General features: G+C 42.9%; 1 protein-coding gene across 3 annotated transcripts in view; it reads right to left on the bottom strand.

The window, feature by feature from the left end:
• Positions 1-17,742, bottom strand: part of Sfmbt1 (Scm like with four mbt domains 1) — a 108,396-nt gene extending 90,654 nt beyond the window's left edge. The window contains exon 1 of one of the 3 annotated variants that reach the window (XM_052189992.1): positions 17,647-17,742. The gene's annotated coding sequence lies outside the window, so the exon portion shown is untranslated. Of the gene's footprint in view, positions 1-16,369; positions 16,723-17,034; positions 17,275-17,646 lie in introns of those variants that run through there. The other 2 variants (XM_052189990.1, XM_052189991.1) reach the window with 2 other exon arrangements.
• Positions 17,743-23,582: the final 5,840 nt, after the last annotated feature.

Here is a 23,582-nt window from a genome sequence, read left to right as displayed (position 1 = left end):
TAAGTGACTGTAATATGACTTTCTATGAACCAGACAGACCAACTCAGTGAGACCCCCAGCCTATGGACCTTTGCTTTTTTTTTTAAGCAAATTCCATCCTCTACCTTGATGTCATAACTAAATATGTCTCAGCTGTTTCTAAACAAAAAGCAGTTGGCTCTTGTATTCTGCTCAGCACCTTCAGTTTTCCCAAGGGAGTAAGCAGTTCCAATGCACAAAATCCCAAGACCTCTACTTACATTCTTGCTGTGAAAGTGTTTTTAACATTTCATTTTCTTGAAATTCTGATGTTTTATACCATGGATAAGCCTTGAGAACAATATGGTAAATGAAATACAGTCCACAAAAGGCCAAATACTGTACAACTGAACATTCTGCTTATAAAAGGTACCTAGAATAGTCAAAATCACGAGCAGAAAGTACAGTGGTGGTGTCAGGTCAGAAAGAGATAGAAATGGAGTCACTATTAAGTAGTTATCATTTCACTTTTAGTTAATTTTTAAGAGATAAGGAGATAGAGGCAAAAGTTACATAAAATTATGAACACATTTAAGGTAGCACTGAGCTATACATTTAGAATTGTTCAAATTATAAAATTCAAGTCATTTTCCTCTATTTTTTATAATTGAAGAACAATAAAAAAATGCACTTGGAAAAGTTCAGGAGACAGCAGGTGTTGGAGAGGGTGTGGAGAAAGGGGGACACTCCTCCACTGCTGGTGGGGTTGTAATTGGTACAACCACTCTGGAAATCAGTCTGGCGGTTCCTCCGAAAACTGGGCACCTCACTTCCAGAAGATCCTGCTATACCACTCCTGGGCATATACCCAGAGGATTCCCCACCATGTAATAAGGATACATGCTCTACTATGTTCATAGCAGCCCTATTTATAATTGCCAGATGCTGGAAAGAACCCAGGTATCCCTCAACAGAAGAGTGGATGCAAAAAATGTGGTATATCTACACAATGGAGTACTATTCAGCCATTAGAAACAATGAATTCATGAAATTCTTAGGCAAATGGATGGAGCTAGAGAACATCATACTAAGTGAGGTAACCCAGACTCAAAAGGTGAATCATGGTATGCACTCACTAATAAGTGGATATTAACCTAGAAAACTGGAATACCCAAAACATAATCCACACATCAAATGAGGTACAAGAAGAAAGGAAGAGTGGCCCCTTGTTCTAGAAAGACTCAGTGAAGCAGTATTCGGCAAAACCAGAACGGGGAAGTGGGAAGGGGTGGGTGGGAGGACAGGGGGAGAGAAGGGGGCTTACAGGACTTTCGGGGAGTGGGGGGCTAGAAAAGGGGAAATCATTTGAAATGTAAATAAAAAATATATCAAATAAAAAAAATGCACTTGGAACCAGAGAGATGGCTCGACAATTAAAAGCACTTGCTGCTCTTGCAGAAGTGCTGAACTTGGTTCCCAGCATCTACACAGCAGCTTAGATCTACCTATAACTACAGGTCTAGGGAAAACAATGCCCTCTTCTGACCTCTCTGGGTTCTTGCATGTACATGGTGCATATACATACACTTGGGCATAAGATATACACATAAATAATAAAATTTTTCATGTACCTCAATTATTTTTATGCTCTAGGCAGGGATATGTCATGTACACCTGTATGGCTGTTGTCTAATCATTCTAAGGTTATTTTACAAAGACACAAGTAAAAACAAACCAAAATAGTATCTTGATATTATGGCTACAATCTGTTATATATAATTTTTAACAAGAGAGATTTGTGTGTGCTTAAAAAGCTCCTGGGGTTGGAGGGGTGTGGAAGAGGCTGGAGAGACAGTTCATCAGTTAAGAACACTTGCTACTCTTACAGAAGAACAGGGCTCTCTATTCCTAGGTCCCACATGGTGGGATTACAGCCATCCCTAATTCTAGTTCCAGGAGTTCTGAAATTCTCTTCTGACTTTCTCCAGCACCAGGCAGGCATGTGGTGCATATACATTAATGCAGGCAAACCACTCATGCACATAAAATAAATAAATCTTTAAAAAAAATATTTTAACTCCTCAGAGGATAAAAATATTAATTTTGACCTCAAGCAAAATAATTGTTGTTTAAGTAGCTTTAAACTGAACAACAAAAAATAAATTGTGTATCAGCAAGAAAACTTTTTGAGCTATTTAATTAATTGCTAAACTTCTTATTTCACCTTATGTTGTCATTCCAAGTGTGTAACCTTGACTACCATGATGGCTAATCTTGGCTGTCAACTACATCTGGAATCAACTAAAACCCTTGCAGCTTGGTATGTCTGTGAGGCTTTTCCTATAAGGGGGATGAGGGCCTCAAGACAGATTGTCTCTGTGTAACAGAGCTCTGGCTGTCCTGGACTTGCTTGTATAGACTAGGCTGGCCTCAAATTCAGAGAGGTCTACTACCTACCTTTGCATCTTGAGTGCTGGGATCAACACCACGCATGACTGAGAGATTCTCTTAATTGGATCATTTGAGGTTGGAAGACTCACTTAAATCTGGGCCACATCCTCTGGTAGCAGTACACATAAAAGACATACAAGAAGAAAACTTTTGCTTTTGCTTACTTGCCCTTACTCTAGCTTAAAAATGTGCCCTTCTCCTGCTGAGGCAGTCCTTGATTATTAGAGCCTACTTTTGGATTTCAATACATACTAAAACCATCAACTCTACAGAAATTCTCTGCAACTCCAGCACCAGACTGGAACTGCTGAGACAACCAGTCTTGTAAACTGAAAAACTACCAGAATCTTGGCCTATCAGTTGGGAGAGACTACCCAGACCACAGCCATAATCTGTAAGCAACTCTAATAACTCGAATAAATCTCTCCCACATATATGTGTGTGTGTGTATGTATATATGTATGTATATACATCTATGTATATACATATATACATGTGTGTATACAAACACATACACACACACATATATATATACACACATTTTATACTCATCTTTCTTTGTTTTTAATTTTTTATTTTTTGGGTTTTCGAGACACTGTTTCTCTGTATAATCCTAGCTATCCTGGAACTCACTCTGTAGACCAGGTTGGTCTCAAACTCAGAAATCCTACTGCCTCTGCCTCCAAGTGCTGGGATTAAAGGCATGTGCTACCACTGCCTAGCTTATACACATCTTTTGTATATGACATATACACATCTTTTCATGCTTATCAGTTCTGTTCCTTTAGAAAACACTAATACAACTATTAACAAATCAAGTTCCATCCCAACCATAGCAACTCTAATAAATCATTCATTCATTCATTCTTTCATTCAGGTAGGTAGGTAGGTAGGTAGGTAGGAAGGTAGGTAGGAAAGTAGGTAGGTAGATAGATAGATAGATAGATAGATAGATAGATAGATAGTATTTTGTATTTTTGTATTTTTTGTACATGATACATGCCCACATACATTTTTTATGCTTATCATTTATGTTCCTTTATAAAACACTAATACAACTACTAACAAACCACTTTCCATTTCTCATCTAAGACCCTCTCTTGAGAACTGTAGAGATGGTTCAATGGTTAACATAGTTGTTCCAAAGGACCTGAGTTCAGTTCCCAGTACCTAAACTAGGCAGCAACTACCTGTAATTCCAGCTCCAGGAGAATCCAAAAACCTCTGGATTCTGACGGCACCTGCACATCCTCACATGCACACACACATAAAACTTTAATAAAAATAACTCTTAAAAAATACACTCTCTAAATATATCCTCATCCCCAAACCCAATTCTTCCCACAAAGTACTCTTGAACTACTCTATCTACCCCAAATCAGTTTAGTAATTAACTTCTTCCTATACTAACTAAAACAGTAAAAAGGAACTAATACATTCAAGACTGTACACCATGTCAGCAATGCTACTACTCCCTACAGTGTTCAGTTCACTAAAATATCTGACAATCTACAAAGTTCAAGATGTATTTCACATCAATTATCAGAATATGGAGCAGTGGCTGGAAAAATGGCTCACTGGTTAAGAATGAGTAATAAATGCCCCAGCATTATGTGAGGTGGCTCACAACTACTTGTAACTCCAGCTCCATGAAACACAACTCGGGGCTCCTCAGACACTGTATTCATGTGGATATAACACACAACTTGAGCACATCCACATGTGCTCGCTCTCTCTCTCTCTCTCTCTCTCTCTCTCGCTCTCGCTCTCGCTCTCGCTCTCGCTCTCTCCTGCCAAGACATCCAGGGCTACAGAGAAACCCTGTTTTGAAAACCAAAGAAAAAGGAAACAAAAAAGACCTGAAAGATCACCTAAAGACAAAGAAAGTTAAATAAAGTTTGAGGGGTTTTTTTTGTTGTGTTTTTTAATGAATTTTATCTTTATTTAGTTAATTTGAGATTATGTGAACCTGTGTTTATTGTTTTTCGGAGTTCTTGGTTTTGTTTTTGACAAAGTCTGTCTATTATGTAACTCTGGTTATCCTGGAACTCACTCTACAGACCAGGCTGGCCTTCAACTCAAGAGATCAACCTACCTCAGCCTCCCAAGTGCCAAGAGATTAACAGCATACCATACCTAGCCTCTGAACCTAAATTTATTTTGGTTGATTTATAATTACTAAATATATAGAGAAGGAATAAAGATTGCTTCTATAATATCTTGACTTTCCATTTACATAATTTTTATTTTTTGTTTCTTAATAAAATTTAACTAATTTGTAGGGAGAATCTCTTGTCCTGGATGGAAGCATCACCTGTCAATTAAAAGCTGATTGGCCAATGAGCAGAGACAAGAAATAGGAGGTAGGAGTTCCAGTAGAGAGAGGATCTCTGGGAAAGAGTCAGAAGTGACAAGGATTAGCCCTGAATTCTGAGGAAGAAGGTCGCATAAAACTTAAGGAGAGGTAACTAGCCATGTACCATAATCTAGACTAGTTTAAATGGGATAACTGAGTTATGCGCTAGCAAAAACGAGCCAAAGCTATTGGCCTAGTCATTTATTCATATGCATATGAATAAATATATAAATTTATATTTATTTACTCAAATATTCATATATAAGAAATCTATATACTTCATATCGTTTATATATATATGACCTTCTTATATTATATTATGTTTGAGTTTCAGAGAACTTGGGTATAGATGGAAAAGCATAGAATTCAAACTTAGAAAGAACCAGGCTTAGAGCCTAAAATGTTCCAGGTGGAAGGCAGAGACATGCACTCCCTGGAAGCAGGCAGGTTCCTAGATAGATACAGAAACCTAAGCCTAGTGCATCTCACAGGCACAGCTCCTTTAAGAGAGACCAGCCCTTTGCAGCAAAGCAAGCAGAAGGTATGGAGCTAAGTAGGGCCCATGAACTAACTCAGAGCCAGAGCTGCTCTGTGGTCTCTCTCATATGGAGTCTGAGAGCAGTACCTGATGCTTCTCTCAAGCATGACATGCATGGTTTCAGAGAAAAGTGGAAAAGCCCGTTAGAGAGAGCGAGCCTGCCCTATTCAGGTCCATGTTGGAAAAGTCTATAACTGCCCAGAGTAGTACTGAGAAGTACTGACTTGAGTAGGATGGAGCCAGGAGGCTTCCTGACATGCTAGCTGAACAGCAGAGAAAAGCCAGCTACAGACATGTGAAAACAGTGGGAAAAGCTGAAAAGTCAACAGACTTGATAAGATACTTGGGAATTCCTAAGCAGAGTTGGAGATTAAAAAGAAAATATTGTCTATGTTTAAAATGGAGAAAAAAGCAACAATAGAGTTCACTTGGGCCCTGTATAATTTTGTTCTGATTATCAGGATGCAAATAATTATATGCTCAATGATGGCTGTAGTTATAAATATTCTCTTTAAGAAAGATCAGAATAAGCCGGGCAATGGTGGCGCACACCTTTAATCCCAGCACTTGGGAGGCAGAGGCAGGCGGATTTCTGAGTTCGAGGCCAGCCTGGTCTACAAAGTGAGTTCCAGGACAGCCAGGACTACACAGAGAAACCCTGTTTGGGGGCAGGGGAGATCAGAATAAAGCAGACTCAGAAAAAGAAAAGACTGAAAGATGGAATGCTAGCTAAATTGGAGGCCATAGAACAGAGGTTAGAGGATTCTTCAAATCAGAATAAAGAATCTTCAAAAGAATCCAATCTGGAACCTACAGCAACAGCAGAGAAAGTAGTTGCGAATGAGAAAATCCACGAATGCTTGAGGAATTAGAACAGCAACCCCCAGAAATGCAGTATGCTGAGTTAAGAACACAGATTCTGCTTAACAATGCTACCTTAGAGCAATGTCATACAACAGCTTATGTGTTTCATTATACAGAGTTTAAAATTTTAAAAATGTACATGTGTTGGTATATATAATTGATATATGTTTAGAATTCTAAGATGCTTCTGTCTTAAATTTTAAAAAGGATGATTCTGAGATTACACATTTATTAGAAATGATCACTTTCTTGAAGATGTGTTTACAGATTGAAACTAATAATGCTTCAACATAGGTATCCATTTAAATACAACAATTATTTAGATGTTATGCATAAAACATGTTATAGATATATCTTACAATTGTACAGGTCAAGCAATCATGGAGAGATCTAATCATACTTTAAAGGAAATGATCATAGAACAGAAAGGGATATGGGATCTCCTAGAGATGGATTAAATAATCCTTTATTTACTTTAAATTTTTTAAGTGTTAATGAGACAGATAAGCCAGCTGTTGAGAGATACTGGATTATGGAAAAAAAACTGAACTAAATCAGCCTGTTTATATATATCAAGGATGTCCTAACTTTAAAAGGAGGGAAGGAAATGTGTTATGCTGGGGGAGAGGCTTTGTATCTGTTTTCACGGGGAAAAAAAAAACTGTGGGTTCTATCCAAATTGCTAAAAATCATAGTTGGTGGGGGAGACCCTCTGAAGATCCTGACTGCAGGATCCAGGAAGGAAGACCAACAAGGTAGGTGCCGCGTATCACTGATTCCCTCATGGGAACAGCTCTGAGACTGGCTGAGCCATGAAATGTCTCCAGACAGGACTTCGGTTATACACAGGTTATACACAGCTAATAAATCTTGTTGGCTACAGAATCAACATGACTTATCATGCCATCCCTTCAAATGGCATAGATAGAAATTTATATTAAAGTTTGGTTATACAACCCAAACTAACTTTAAACCAAAAAAAAAGAAAAAAGAAAAAAAAAAAGACCTGCTAGGACAGAGAGCAGAGAATCTTTAAATGAATCGTGCACATTGCACATTTCATACATGTTATTGCAGAAATGTTTATAACCTGTGAAAGTTATATGTTTACAGACACCAATGAAGTCATGATGTACCCTTGGGGGTGCTGAGACACTGAGACATATTTATTCCAGCATCCTGCTTGATCCTACGTTAGACTGCCTCAGTGATGTTTTTGCAAAAAATTTACATCTGGGACAATTTCAAACCGGCTAGCCTAAATCATTCAACATCAAAGACTGTCTAAGTCAGGACTTCAGTTAAGTCCTGAACTTTCTCAGCAAGCAGAGACTGGGCAGCAAATGCTACAGCTAGCTTTAAGACTAAACAATATCCCAATTTGTAAGGGGACTGGAGCAAAAGGAAAATGATACCCCAAATCAACAGGAAGCAATTTTAAGAGAATAACACCCCCTTCCCAAAAGGCAGGATGGAAGGTTTTGGGTCACTCCGCAGTTTACCATCATTATAGGGTGGCTGTTTACAAGTTGTTATGGTCTTAGACACAGAAGGAAACAAAATAAGGGAGATTAGATTCAGGGATTTCTTTCTCTCCTATCTAGTGTTATGGGAAAGGGAGCATGAAAGAATGAAAAAAAGGGGGGATATAGGAAGAACAGAATGAAAGGGTAGGTTATTGAACCTACTTTTAGACCAAAGAATATCAACAGGACAAATATTTTTACATTGGTATGGTCTTTGTATATTAATACAGATATAGGATTAAATTTTGCTACAATGCACTATGTATATGTTTAACTCTTCTTTAAGGTATTGTACCTATATAATGTGAAGTTCTAGTCTTTGATTTGCAAAAAAAAAAAAATCAAATTGGTAGTCAGAGAAAATGATGATCATATTACAAAGTAGTCTAGTTAATTACAGAATTATATTCCAAGGTTGAACAGATAGTAAATAGCTAGAAACAAGCAATATTTGCCTATTCAGATACACTATAGGTAGATAAATGTATAGATAGATAAATGGTCTTCAAAAACCTCAGAATATAGCATTTAAAGATGTTTCATTAATGAAAGACCTATTTTGGCAATGACACAAGTCTGCTCCTGGCTGCACCCCAATGCTACTTCAAAGAAAATGATAAGCATCAAGAATCTTCATATGGAGTTTGCCTCAAATATGTGACAAGCTAGCCGCTTGGGCAAGAAACTGACCTTACTTCAACTGCAGACAGAATGCCGTACAAACTGTACAAACAAGTCAACTGCTAAGTTTTGCCAAAACAGGGTAGGCAGTCCTTCATATGCCCTGCTTCACAAGAAAAATCAGTCACATTGTAGCAGAATTTTCCCCCAATTAATTTAAATGTTAATACAACAAGAAGCCTGTAACTGGACAAGGGAAAAGGAGGTGGAGCTAAGAGTTTCAAAGACAGAGACAGGGACAGGAAGAGAAGGAAGGAAGATGGAGGAAAAGAAAGATGATCCAGATTCCACATGGCTTTAAACAGCCACAGGTAGCTATGAATATCATAAAAGGATAGAATGATTGGGATAACTCGTCTAATCTAGGTGGGGCAGCTAGATCATTATCAATTGGCTCTGAAATTACTGTGTGGGCATCTTTTGAATTGAGAATCCATTGATATATAAATCTGACCGATTAATTATAAGCTTCTAGAGTTTTGATTTACTGGGTTAAGGGATCTGTGACAACTAGCTGCAGGGGGTAGATGGCTGAGAAGGTACAGTGGCTCTGAGGCAGGTGAACCAGAGCTGGGAAGACCTCTGACTGGGGCTAGCCAGCCAGGGCAGAGAGTAGCTGTGTACGGTACAGGATGGTGCCATTTTTTTTTATTATTATTTCCCACAAGATATTCTAGGCCAAAAGGCTAAAGATGATGTTCCAGTGATACAGAGAAATTTTGGAGGACTGTCCAGGCAGTCAGTTTTGTCATATCTATAGTTTTGGAAGCTGTTTGCCTGTACTCCTTGCATACTCAGGCAATATTTATTCGTTCTCAGGTCTCTGATAGGGTTGAAGACTAGCTAGTTATAGTCCCACAATTAAGCTTAAGTTGTTTAGGATTTAGAAAAATATTTTAAGGTCTAAGATGTTTTTAGGTTGGTAATACAAGTTGTGTTTAAAAATTAGGGCTGGGCAGTGGTGGTGCATGCCTTTAACCCCAGCACTTGGGAGGCAGAGGCAGGCAGATTTCTAAATTTGAGGCCAGCCTTGTCTAGAGTGAGTTCCAGGACAGCCAGGGCTACACAGAGAAACCCTGTCTCCAAAAAAAAAAAAAAAAAAAAAAAAAAAAAAAAAAAAAAGATAGGAGAGATAATAGAACACCTTCTCCAAGACTGGTATATACATATGGACTGCTCAATGTGAATATAACCTTACCTGATAGTATTCATAATTGTTATTACTGTTTACAGTTTATTATTGAAAGAAAACGAGCCTTTTATTGGACTAAAAGGGGGATATAGAGAGAGAATCTCTTGTATTGAAAGGAATCAATTAAATTAAATGCTGATTAGCCAATGAGCTGAGGCAAGAAATAGGAGGTGGGAGTTCTGGCAGAAAGAGGAGCTCTGGGTGCAGCAAGGATTCACCCAAACTCTTGAGAGAGATGACTGCATAAAACTGAGGGACAGGTAACCAGCCGCATGGCATGATTTAGACTTACTCAAAAAGGATAACTGATTTATGAGCTAGCAGAAATGAGCCAAACCTATTGGCTTGGGCATTTATCCATATATCAAAAGTCTCAGTCATTTTGGGGAACTTGGGCACAAGTGGGAAAAGTCCATGGTTACAATAATTTTCAAATTCCAGTGAAAAGATTGATCATTTTTCTTTAACAATAACATGTTCTGTTGCACTTTTATGGCTATAAATACAACTGTTAATCTCATTAAGGCAGCACAGAAAGACAGGGAAACTGTGAAAATGAAAAGGGAAAGGAGCCCCTCATCTGAGAGAGTGGTCAATGCCTGTTACCAAGAGAAAACAAGAATTTCAGCACAACTACCAACTGCTAGGATAGAAATAACATTCCTTTCATATACAGATATTTTATGTTAAAAGTATTTTTAAAAACCTATTTTAAGACCTAAATATGTATGTCCTTGGATAGGGCATCATTCCCCTCCCTCTAGGTGGATGTTTGGTTTTTGCCAGGACAGGGTTGCCCTCAATTGGTCTTGAATTCACAATCCTCTTGTCTGGGCAACCAGTGCTGGAATTGGAGAGCAATGCCTCCAAGACTAACTAGTCTGAATATGGTTTTTATAAGCATGCTTTGAACAAAAACAGACTAGAAAAATAATTACATACAAATCCTCAGGTACTTCCATTATCAGAAAAGATGTATGTGTGCAAGAGTAGGAACATCTCTAACATGCTGTGCAGCGCTGCGAGGGGGGCGGGCATGCTGTGCAGTGCTGTGTGTGTGTGTGTGGCACAGTGTATAGTGCTGCATGTGCGTGTGGCACAGTGTGCCACATTGCATGTGTGGACTGCTTTTACGTTTGTTTAGTGTATATGTGCTTTGTGAGAAGGATCAGGTTTTGGGATGAGGTGATATTTAAAGAAGGTCTTTTTCTTAAGACTCTTGTTAAAACTTCTGCAGTGGGCTGACAAGATGGCTCAGTTAAAAAGCCAGATTCATGAGATGAAGAGATGCCTCAAAAGTTTAAAGCACTGGGTATTCTTCCAAAAGACCCAGGTTCAATTCTCAACACCTACATGGTACCTTCCAACTGTCTATACATGCAGGCAAACACCAATACACATGATAAAATAAAACTTTTAATTTTATTTTAAAGACCCTTTGGGGGGGGGTTCTATAATCCTGGACGTCCTGTGGTGAAATGGGAAGCAGAAACAAGAATCAATATGCACTGCAGCAGCAGAAACAATAAAGATCCTCAAAAACAAGGCAGAAAGGACTTCCAGATGGAGAGATGATGGCTCAGCTTAAGACCAGTTGCTATTCTTGACACAGACAGGAGCTCAGTTCCCAGAGCTCACACAGCGGCTCACACCCATCTCTAAGTTCAGTCCCTGACCTCCACTGGCAAAAAAAAGCATGCAGGTGGTGCACATACCTATATGCAAGTAAAACATTCATTCATGTAAAATAAAGTAAATAAATTTAAAAATAAACAAAACAAAATGGAACAAATAAGCAAACTTAAAAATTAGTCATCTGACCTCTACATGTGCCCACAGTCATATCAAAAAACAAAACAAATCAAAAAACAAAACAAAAAACCAAAAAATGTTACTAAAAAGAAACTTTTTTGTTTCTTTTTTTTTCTTTCCTTTCCAAGACAGAGTTTCTGTATGTAGCCTTGGAACTCAATCTGTAAACCAAGCTGATCTCAAATTTAGAGGCCTGCCTCTGCCTCCAAAGTCCTGGGATTAAAGGAACGAGTCACTCACCAACATCCAGCAGAAAACTTGCAGGAAAGTCTATATTTTTTTCTTTAATAACTTGTTTTTAATTCTCCTTACCCTCACTTTTGAAAACTTTAAACATGAATTTTCAACAACCTACCTACATATTTTCTATTTGTAAATCATTTTCCAGATGGTATCACGTGAAGTATAGTAGCAGCCTAACAAAATCCCACTCCCTAAAGTCTAGTGGCTGAAAACTTGAGTAACCAAACCCCCAAACACTTGCCACCAGCTTAACAACTACCTATAGAGAAAAACTGTTTTCACATACAGAAAATACCCAAATTAGATACAAACTGTAATCATGAAAAGGAAAATATTCTGCCAGAGTAAATCTGCACCATTTATCAGGTACATTTTTATAATTTCACTGAAATTGATATAAAATATTAGCTATCAGTCAAATAATGCCATGAAACCTGTTTAAATTTTTAAATGGGAATTTTAATATAATGTTTAGCATTCAGATTCCTGTATAAATAATATTTACTACTTGTCATTATGACTTGTCAGTGTGACTGTAACATAAGGCCATAATAAAAGGTCAATAAAATTCGCCATTTGTTCATCTTTTCTAGAGACATTAAATTCAAAAGACATCTTCTACTCCACCACGGTTCTAAAGCAGAGCCCAGTCTAGTTCTCACTGTGAAACAAAGGTTGCCCTACACATGTGCGGGCAAGCAAAGATTTTTGCACTTTGGTGGTGGTTTGGTTTTGTATAGTTTGGATTTGATTTTTTGAGTCAAGGAAAGCCTCACGTAGCCCATGATACTCTAAAACTCACTGTGTAGCATAGGATGGCTTTGAATTCCTGATCTTTCTGCTTCCTAAATGCTGGCACTGCAGGCCTATATTATGATGCCTGGCTGCCAAAGCTTTTTTTTTTTTTTTAATCCCTTCCCTTTATTTTTTTTTTTAAGATTTATATTATGTATATGAGTACACTGTAGCTATTTCCAGACACACCAGAAGAGGGCATCAGATCTCTTTACAGATGGTTGTGAGCCACCCTGTGGTTGCTGGGAATTGAAATCAGGACCTTTGGAAGAGCAGTCAGTGCTCTTAACTGCTAAGCCATCTCTCCAGACCCCAAAGCTTTATTTTTAACATTTATTTATTTAAAATTTTTGTATGTATATTTGTGAGCACACACATGGCAAAGCATTTTTAAAGAGAAAAACCATGGTTCCCAAAGAAACAATTAAAGAGAAAAAATCCCCTTTTATATTTTCATGCCCTCAATTGCATCCCAAAGATTCAACAGTTTTTACAATGAAAAGTTAGGAATTCAAAAGGAAAACAAAAAGCCCCAGAAAACTCAAGCAGTTCATCACTGGTGTGTATTCTAATAATTCTTGAAGCTGTAAACTTAGAATGGAATGACCAAATTTAAATTAGTTGTTGGCCCATCAATATGCTGATTAGACAGGAAAAAAAAAAAAACTTTGACCTTTGTGGAATATTCTATATAAATTGTTACCATGGGTAGTAAGCCATTCCAACTTTTTTTGTCTTTGCAGACAAAAATAAAAACAAACAAACAAACAAACAAAACAAACTAGGAGTTTGCAAGAAGCTAACAAGACAAGCATTCACTTAGAACCTAACTCGTCTCCTTTAGCAGTAAAAACAAAGGGTGCATGCATATACATTAAAAGATATTCTCGAGATATTGGCAAATTATTGCAGCATTTATTTCCAGTGGATATTTAAAACTCAACTTTTTGTCTAGGGTTCTAATACAAAAAAAGAGGCTTTAATAAAACTGCAGCTAGCCAGGTGGTGGTGGTGCATGCCTGTAATCCCAGCACTCTAGGAGGCAGAGGCAGGTGGATTTCTGAATTCGAGGCCAGCCTGGTCTACAGAGTGAGTTCCAGGATAGCCAGGGCTACACAGAGAAACCCTGTCTCGAAAAAACCAAATCCAAAAAAACAAAACAAACAAACAAACAAAAACTGCAGCAGACATAATTTTTATTTATATTATGTTCTTGTTCTTACTGTTAGATTTTTAATGAGTTGATAAACCAGGTGTACATCCTACATGCAGGGCCAGCAGAAAGAATGGAAACAGGCAACCTTGGGCGGTAGGAGGTTGAGGGGACCCTCCAGAATGCACCAGAGACCTGAGAGGTTAGAGACTCACAGGACTCAAAGGGAGGGGCCTTAGATGAAATACCTGGCAGTAGGAAGAGGGAACTTATAGAGCCCACCTCCAGCAGGAAGACAGGGCATCAAGTGAGGGAGAGAGGGCCATTCCACAGTCAAAACTCTGACCCATATTTGTTCCTGTCTGAAAGAACTTCAGAGATGGAAATGGAGAAGAGTCTAAGGACAGCAGCAGGCCCAAAGTGGGATCCAGCTCAAGGGGAGGTCCCAAGGCCTGACACTATTACTGAGGCTATGGAGCACTCACAAAAGGGACCTATCATGACCACACTCTGGAAGACCCAACAAGAAGCTGAAAAAGTCAAATGCACCCAACCAATGGACAGAAGCTGCTGACCCTGTGGTTGAATTAGGAAAAGCTGAAAGATGCTGAGGAGGACGGAAACCCTGTAGAGGGACCAGCAGTCTCAATTAACCGGGACCCCCAAGATCTCTCACACACTGGACCACCAACCAGGAAGCATACACCAGCTGATATGAGGTCCCCAGCACATATACAGCAGAGGACTGCTGGGTCTGGGTTCAATCAGAGAAGGTACACCTAACTCTCAAGAGACTGGAGGCCCCAGGGAGTTTAGAGGTCAGGTGGGGTGGACATCCTCTTGGAGACAGGGGGGGGTGGGGAGGAGGTATGGGATGTGGAAGAGTCAGAGAGGGGAGGGGGGAATAGAATCTGGAGTGTAAAAAAATTAAAGACAAAAAGACAGCGGGGCGGTGGTGGCGCACGCCTGCAATCCCAGCACTCTGGGAGGCAGAGGCAGGTGAATTTCTGAGTTCGAGGCCAGCCAGGTCTACAGAGTGAGCTCCAGGACAGCCAGGGCTATACAGAGAAACCCTGTCTTGAAAAAACCAAATCCAAAAAAACAAAAAAAGACAAAAAGACAAAAAGAAAAGAAAATATTAGTAAACTAAAAAAAAAAAGCTGTCATTTTAAAGGTAGTTAAAGCATTATATCCATATTATTAATTCATTGATCTTTAAAAGAATCAATTTTCATTCAATTTTCTTTGAAAATTCTATGCTTAACAGAATTAATTCATCTTCTGACACCTTTAACTCTGACTTGTTCAAAAGTTCATAATTCTTTCTGTGAACCTACTCTCTACAAATACATCTGTATCCCAAAATGGGTAATGATATAATATAACCTCAACTACTAACATAAAGACCTCAGAAACCATGGATCCTAACACACCAAAAACTGCTCAGTTAAAAATGTCCTTCTGTCACAAAGCTCAAAGGTCAGAGACTTAAGACCCTGTGGATACTGGAACCCTACACCAGAACAAAAACTCAGGATCGGGACTGAAATGACATCTCCAAGGATACCTGCTTTCTTTCAATAGTTAATACTGCCCCTTTTACTTTCTAAAGGTTGGTGGCTGCCTTGGGGAAAGAGCAGGTGTTTACTCAACTAGAGGAAGCCCTTAGTGGGGGGAGGGCTGGAAATGTTCGGTATCTTAAAGTGTCTGGCCAACAATGCATATGCATATGTAAAACAAGGCTGAACTGTCCTCTTCAGATTTCATTGTTAAACTGTGAAAGGTGTAACTTCTTAAGCATATTGAAATGCCTTCTTTAAAAGTCTGTGTTCAAATAAAGTTCACAGAATTATTCTGAATTTAGCTAACAAGATGGTTTTTCCAATCTATTTTTATAAAGACACATATTGTGAGTGATTTTATGTAGATAGAACCTTTCAAAACTTTTTTTTTTAATTTCATTTTAGGAAGTCTCCAAATTTTAGAACCAAAAGAATGGTGATCTACTTACTTTTGCAAATAATGAGGAAGATCAAAAACTACACTGGGTAAGACACCTACCCCAAGATAAGGCGAGCTCGCCAATGGCAACCTAATAACATTATAACAGAACTGTTTCCTTCCCTCCGGCCCCTCTAGTTCCAACTGGCTGGTAGGTTCCTGACATTGCAAACAAATCTGAACTCTGACTCTACCTGTGGCCTAGAAGTTCAACATTTGCTGCGAGTTAACAGGCCCCAATGTGTACTTATAAAGCACATTCATCTTCCCCCACCCCATCTAGACAGCTGACACAACAACAGTTACATGTCATCCAAGCATTCATTTTGCTTCAAATGAAATAAAGTGTGACATCTTTAAAATCGTGGTTCAGCAGAGGCCAACCGTAGATATTGACAAAATCCATTTCACTTCCTTCAGATCTTTTTGATGAATACAGGAATCACAAGACACCACTTGGGGCCAGTAACTGCTTTCAGTGACCCGCGGGGAAGAGCGCCCACCGAGTCAAACACCCCTACTTGAGACGGGAGCGTCCCACCCCACTGCACCGCAAGCTCTAAAGGCGACCTGGCTTTGACAGCTTAGTTTGAGACCCCACGCGAACAGCTGGCATCTCGGGGTGGGGGGGAACTTAACACGACGTAGATCCTTTCCGCGGGAATTATTTCTGGTCTCGCAAGGCTTTTCTGCTCCGCCAAGAGCAGGCCTTGCTTCCCAGGACACAGGGCTCGTCCCTCCGGCGTCTTTACAGCGAACAAAACGAGACTTGGGAACAGAAAACGAAACGGTCACGGACCTGCCGAGCGGCCTCGGGACGATAACCAGATCTGCGCAGGGGGTCGGGCGGCGGTGCCTCCCCAGGCGAAGCGCCGGAGAGGCCGGAGCCACCGGTTGCGGCGGAGGCTTAGACTCGGCCACTGCGCTGTTGCCGCCTAGGCCCTGCGAAGTTGAGCGGCCGCGCGGGCTGCGGGTTCGCGCCCCGCCCGGAGCGAGCCCGGGGGGGCGGGTCCGCGGGGGCTCGGCGGGAGGGCGCTCGATGGGGGCAGGGGACTGGAGCCTGCAAGTTGGGAGCCCGCGGCCGCCACCCGGCCACTTTGGCCTCTCGCGCTCGACTGGACTGACGCGCGCCGCTCGCCCGTTCTCTCTCCCGGCGCCGCCAGCCTCCGCCGCGGCCGCGAGGTGCCCGGGCGCGTCCCCGCAACCCCCGCCGGCCGACGCGCCGAGCCTCGGGACCGCGCCAGGCCGCGCGCGGGCGCCGCGTCCCCCCCCACCCCGCTCCCCCCAGCCGTACCCCCGCCCAACGCGCTGCCGCCGCCCGTTGGCGCCTCAGCCCGCGCGCTCGCCGCCCGCCGGCTCCCGGCGCTTCCCGCTGGCAAAGTTACTGGGCCTCTTCGGAAGGACGCCGCACCACCCCTCAGGCCGCCGCGCGGGAAGGCCCAGTCGGCCGCCCCGCTTTTTTACCTGACGGGAGTTTTCGCGCGCGCGCGCGCTTGCTCGCTCTCCCCGCTCGCTCGCTCGTTTTCTTTCTTTCCTTCTTTGCGCTCGCCCGCGCGGGGCGCCTTTTCCGCTCGCGCTGCTCGCGCCCTCCTTCCTGCTGGGCCCGGCAGAGCGGGGCGGCCGGCAGCTCTCCCCGCCCCCCTGCACCCGCGCTCCGGCGGAGGCGGCGGCGGCGGCGGCGCTCCGCGCTCCGACTCATTCCAATATGGCACGGACAGAAGGCGCATGCGCCCGCGCCCCCCTCCCTCCCCCAGCTCCGCGGTCCTCCCGGCAACCCGCGCCCCTCGCTTCGCGCGCGTGGCACTCCCGACCCTGCCTCCCCGCGCCCCCCCGGCTCGCGGAGCTGGAGCTGCACGGGAGACGACGCGACCGTGGACCCGGGTCCATAACCCGCCGCTTTTCTCCCGTCCCCCGTCCGCGCCTCGCGAAGACACCCGCGAGGCCGTGGCGCTGGGCGTCGCGGCGTGAGCCTCTGATCCCCGACGGCGCCATGGACCGAGAACGGCTTGAAGACGCGCCCTCGGGCTCTGGAGGCGCGTCCTGGCCCTGCTTGGATTCTGGAGAGAAAGACCTCACCTCGGCGTCTGGACAGAGCTGTTCCGGACCCGGCGAAGCCCCTGATCCATCCGTCCCAGGCGAAGCGCGCCACTGTAGCCCGCACGTGACCACCTCGAGCAAGATCGTATTAGCAGAGAGGCAGCAGTTCTGCAGGTCCCTGAAGGGCGCACGCCGCTGCCGCTGCCGCTGCCGCTGCCTAGGGAGCTGCGCACGCCGGCGGGGCCACGTCGGGAATCCTACCATCCTTTGAGATCTAGCAGGGCAGTCTAGTGCTCCTCTACCCACTCCGACTCGAACGCCTCTTCGTACCTGATGTCCAGGCTTCCGAGAGGCGCTTTGTAAATCCGTTTTCCTGCTGCAGAGAGGCATAGGTGATCTAAGAACTAAAAGAGGAAAAGCTCAAAAATGCTGTGAATCAGCCTTGTTTCGGAAGGTGCCCACGGGCTCCTCGTCCCTTCTTCAGCAAGCACAAGTGTCAGTAGCATGCACACCCACCTGCTCCAGAAAGTTCCCACAGAAGAAAAGCCCAGCGCCAGTGGGACCCCACCCCCACCCCCACCCCCGAAGTGCCAATGAGATCAGACTCTCCAGCCTGTGCTGGCCTCAGTCAGGGCTCCAACTCAAAGAAAGCTCCTTTCCTTTAGAGAGGAGGCGCCCACACGCGAATGTCTTGAGATGTTCACATTAGGCGTCTTTCTCTTGTTTTGGGCAACCTTGGGAAATATGCACATTACAAACTCCAGATGATTTTTCTTTTTGTAAGTGTAAGCACCATTGAAAAGACAAAGTAACAAGAAAAAATGTAAAAAGGATTTTCAATTATTGCTACACAATTTGAGCCCCCCCCCAAGAAAAACCAACATAGATAATTACCTTGACATGCTTGTAAGCACACATTTTCTTTTATTTGCTACTTTTACTAACACATTTTGTTTGCATGGTCGTTTTTAAGGTTTATAGTTCCTACTCGTGTATTTTGCTACATTGCAGTTATCTGCTAACACATCCATGGGGTCCGCAGGTGAGCTGAGTTTCTAGGAGTGGGAAAGTTTTCAGGTAGAAAGCTGTGAATGGCCCTCTCTTGGCCAAGTTCTTTCTCCAGCAAGGAACAGTGTAAGGAATTTAATGCACATTTCTAAATAGCAAGTGGCAGCTTTTCTCCCCTGCATTAATGATGCCTAGTGATAGTTTAGGATTACCTTATTTGACACTTCTTGGATGACTAAACATTCAAATTTTCCCCATTTGCTATCTGTATTTCCCCTCTGTACATAACCTGTCATTCATATCCATTATCTTGAGGGGTTGAATCTCTTCTAGCTTAAAAAAAAAGTCCCTTTTTCCTTTTAAAGATCTTTTACTTTTGTTATTGATGGGACTATTGCCCCTGCCTGGTGTTTTTTGTTTTACTTTACAGTTCATCTGTCATTCCAATCCTCTGGGTGTTGTTTTGTTTTGTTTTTGTTTTCATTGTTGAATTCTAACAAAGTGAGCTTTCATGCACCTGTCTACTTGTATAATTTCTTTGCATATTTTATTATTCTATGATCACTTATTTTTGCTCTGTTTGGGAGTAAATAGATAAAAAAAAAATGTAGAGCGAATTTCCCTACTCTATTACAATGGTTATTGTTGATGCAGTCACCATTTATTAAATAATTCTCCCCTTGTTTTTTGCTTAGCAAACCTACTTTTTTGCTACACTTTTGCTTTTGGATTGTGTATTTCAGAATCATCCAGTTCCTCCCATAGACCTTGATTTCAGTAAATACTGTATAGTTATAACTATTTGTTCTTTGAAATAGTTTTTACATCTGACAAGGGTCAATTTCGACCATGAAAACTTTTTTTTAAATAGGGTTTACATGTCCATGTACAATCTAGGATAATTATATAAGGGTTAAGAACACTAGTTTCAGGGCTGGCCCAGCAGTTAGAAGTGCATATTGCCCTTGCAGGAGACCCAAGTTCAATTCCCAGTGCCTCCGTGGAGTTCACCACTGACTGTTCTTGAGCTCCGGGGGATACAATGCCTCACACACCAGCACTCATGTGTTCATGCCCACACGCAGACACATAAAAAAAAATAATAAAGCCCTTTAATTCCGACATTTGGGAGTCAGAGGCAGGTGGACCTCTGGTCTACAAAGTGATTTCAGGACAGCCAAGACTACACTGTAAAACCTGGTCTCCAAAAAAAAAAAAAAATCTAAAAAGAAAAAATAACATGGGTTTTGAGAGTAAACAAGGTTCAACACCGAGCAGCCCTGCGACCTCCTAAGTTACCGCCTGGTCAGGCCTTACAGTTCGGGTTTGTAAAGGGGGAGTGGAGTAATACCCCACAATTTCAATGGCTAGCACATAGTAAATACTTAATGTGAGTTACTGTTGTTAATCCTGTGTTCTGTTCCAAAGAAGTAAGCGTATGGAAATGTCACAGGGAAACCCATTTCTTTGTACAGTAACACTTATAAAAATGGTAGTAGTAATAGTAGTAGTAGTAATAATAATAATTGTAGCCAAAGGTGGTGGTACTAGCAGTAGCAGTAGTAACAGTAGTAATAGTAGTAAGGTTGGAGCTGGAAGTGAAGGTGGTTTATCTAAAAAAAAAAAAAAGATGTGGACCAAGAGTGGTGGCATAGGCCTTTAGTCCTAGCAATCAGAAGGCAGAGACAGGCAGATCTCTATTCATTTAAAGCCTTCCTGGTCTATATAGCAAGTTTCAGAACAGCCAGTGCTGGCTACATGGAGAGACCCTATTTCTTCCCACCCCCACCCCCCACAGAGTACTGCAACTAACATGGGAGTTGCATTTATATAGGAACTGGTTTTGACAGATAAAATACTCTATAACATTTCATTTTCCAACCATGACCTATGCTGTCTTTCAGTTTATTCAAACACAAATTTTCAGAAGCCAAGTCTCTTGTTGCCTCCGGTGTTTCTCCACTGCTCACCTCATGACCCCTGATGAGGAAGAGCAAGGAGCCACAAGGAACTGCTCAAACTACCATTTGAACACCTGTCGTGTGTGTGTGTGTGTGTGTGTGTGTGTGTGCGCGCGCGCAAGCGCGCGCGCGCGCGCACCCCTTCCAAGGTCCCTCTGGATGGGACATGCATGCATTCCCTACAACAAACTAGGAGCTCTCAAGCCATCCTTAATGAGAGACAGAGCTAGGCCACAAGGGCTGCCAGTCTCTTAACTCTTTTAAAACTTTTTACATGTATTTAGGGGGCAGGCTGAGTGTGAGGTCAGAGGACAACTTAGGGTGTTGGCTCTCTCCTTCAAGCACGTAGATTTTGAGGATCGAATGAGGTCATCAGGCCCATAGCACGTTAACTCACTGAACCACGTCCCCAGCCCCGGCTCCTCAACCTTCCACCACTGGGACACTTGGGTTGGGGTGGGTCAGAGAAGAGGCAACACGGGGGTAACTTACGGCAGCCTGGTTCGTGTGGACCTGATATCCTCCCCATAAAGTTCTCCCAAACTTCCTGAGGCACTTTGTGTACTTCCGAGAGCTTTACTTCAAGATGCTGTGAGATTGACCCCAACTGCCTTCCCTTCTGTCCCATCACCTACTTGATATCAGTGCAGCCATGTTTGTCAGCTTGATCCCCAGAGGTAGCCGGGGCTGCGCCTGCACCAATTTCCTGTCCCTTCCATGAGTACGCCTCAGCCCTTCCTACCACAGGGCACTGGCACCCTCTGCATCCTGCCTCCTGAACCCACCTCCACACAGCTACGGCTGTCTCATTGTTCCAGCATTTCTTTAATGAAGTAATTCCTTAGGCCCCTGCCTGCTCAGCCACACGTGTGAGCCAGGCCTCCATCCTTTCCCTCCCTCCAGCTCTGCTCATTCCATTGCTAGTTTATACCCGCACTGCCATTTGCCTCTCTCCATGTCTCCAACCCCTGACAAAGACAAGAGTCCCCCTAAGAAAAGAGACATGTTTGACCACAGAGCCTGATCCCCGAGAGGCGATTGTAGATAAGATAGCTAGTGTGCTAAATGGTGGCGCTTCAGAACAGAGGCTGGTGCGGGGCATTAGTGGCACATGCTTTTAATCCTAGCACCTGAGAGGCAGAGGCAGAGAGATCTCCAAGTTTGAGGCCAGTCTGGCCTACAGAGTGAGTTCCAGGACAGCCAGAGAAACCAGAGACAAAGGGAAGCAGAGGCGGGCATTCCCCTAAGGATCCTTGGCAACCCTCAGCGTTAGTCTCCATCCTCACTGGCTCTGTGTGGGGACCTGCAATAAATACCATGCCCTTGATGACCAAGGGTCTTGACCTTTTTCCATCTTACACAAGCCTCTCTTTCCAAAGCTGAGTCTACTCATAGACAATAGATATAAAGTTGGAGCCTTGTATCAAGTGAGAACGTGAAGTCTGGACCCAAGGGACTGAAAGCATCCTGATCTATCAGATCCTTTCCACCACAACCTCCTCAAGCCTGCTATGATCTGCTGTCAACAACCAGAGACACCGACTGACACCAACCAATGAACTCCCTATAATCACCCCAGGAGAGGTAGGCCACATAGTGACTCCCTATGGCCAGTTACAGATGATTAGTAGGCAAATCACATAGTGATTTCCTGTGGCCAATTGCTACCAAAGTCTTGCTGATGCCCAGAAAGTTTGGATGGCCCTGCTGCCCAGGCCATTGCTAAGTGACCTCTAATGCCCACCCTGCCCCCATCTTTGACTTGGCACCTGCAAACATGCTCCCACCCCCACTTTCGGCACCACGTGAATGGAAGAGTAATGGGCTTGGAGATAGAGAGCTTTGTGTCAAGAGCAGACTTGGTCAGACTTTCTCAGACCAAAGGTCTGAGAACTCTCCTTGTGGGAGCTCCATTTCCCCATCTCCGTAGCCAGAGATGAAACCTCCTACCTTGCCAAGCCCTAAGGATCCAAGAACAAAATGTCTATAATCACTCTGCAAACTAGAAATCACAACAGAATTAAATAACTGTCTTGAGGGACTGAGGACATAGGTCACTGGTAGATTTCCCCAAAGCTCTAAGTTCCAGTTTAGCACAGCGGCTGTATCAGGGAGTGGGGGGAAGAGAAAGAAAGAGGAAAAGAGAGGTGGGGGAGAGGAAAGGAGGGGGAAAGGGGGAAAGATGGGGGGAGAGGGAGACATGACTTGAAAGGGGAAAATGGCTAGCCCCTCTTCTTTCTTGTCTTCCTAAGGTACTTATCTTGATTTATCCCGGACCAGTTACCCTGGCCGAGGCACGGGCTCTCAGAGTCTATCTTCCACCCTTGAGCACCACAAGTCCAGTGAGCCCCTCTTTGTAGCCACAGCCCTCTTTCTGTTTGTAGCCACAGCCCTCTTTCTGTTTGTATTGGGGAGGAATGAGAACAATTCATATACGTACAAATCATTTTTACTCTTTTATTTTTGAGACAGGATGTCATGTAGCCCACACTGGCCTCAAGCTCTTTGTAAAACTAACTAAGTAAAGTAGCTCAGTGGCAACTCAGTTGGGAAACTCACAAGTACACAGAGTTTCACACCCAGAACCCATATAAAAAGCCAGGGACGGTGCCATGTGTTTGTAATCGCAGTACTGGAGATGCGGAGACAAGGGATCACTGGGTCTAGCCCACGTGGTGAGTTCTAAGCTAGTGAGAGAACATCTTTTTTCAAAAAGCCAGTGGGAGGGCTCAGAGGTTAAAGATGCCAGCTGTAAAGCCCGGAATCCACATAAAAGTGGAAAGAGAAAACCGGGACATAATTGTCCTCTGATCACCACACATACACAGTAGTGTGTGCATCCCTTGTGTGTTGTGTCCACCCACAATAATAAATAAGTACATTTGTCAGTTAATTAAATTAAACGTGAAGGCAGGCAGATGTTGGGGGGAGGGGAGACACCAGATGTTGCCCTCTGGCCTCTGTACACACGTGCTTTTGCTTACATGTGCATGTAATATACACATA

This window comes from Apodemus sylvaticus, chromosome 8, assembly GCF_947179515.1.
Source record: "Apodemus sylvaticus chromosome 8, mApoSyl1.1, whole genome shotgun sequence".
In the NCBI taxonomy this organism is placed as follows: Eukaryota; Metazoa; Chordata; class Mammalia; order Rodentia; family Muridae; genus Apodemus; species Apodemus sylvaticus.
Note: the sequence above shows the minus strand (reverse complement) of the source record. Positions and strands in the feature narration are given on the sequence as shown.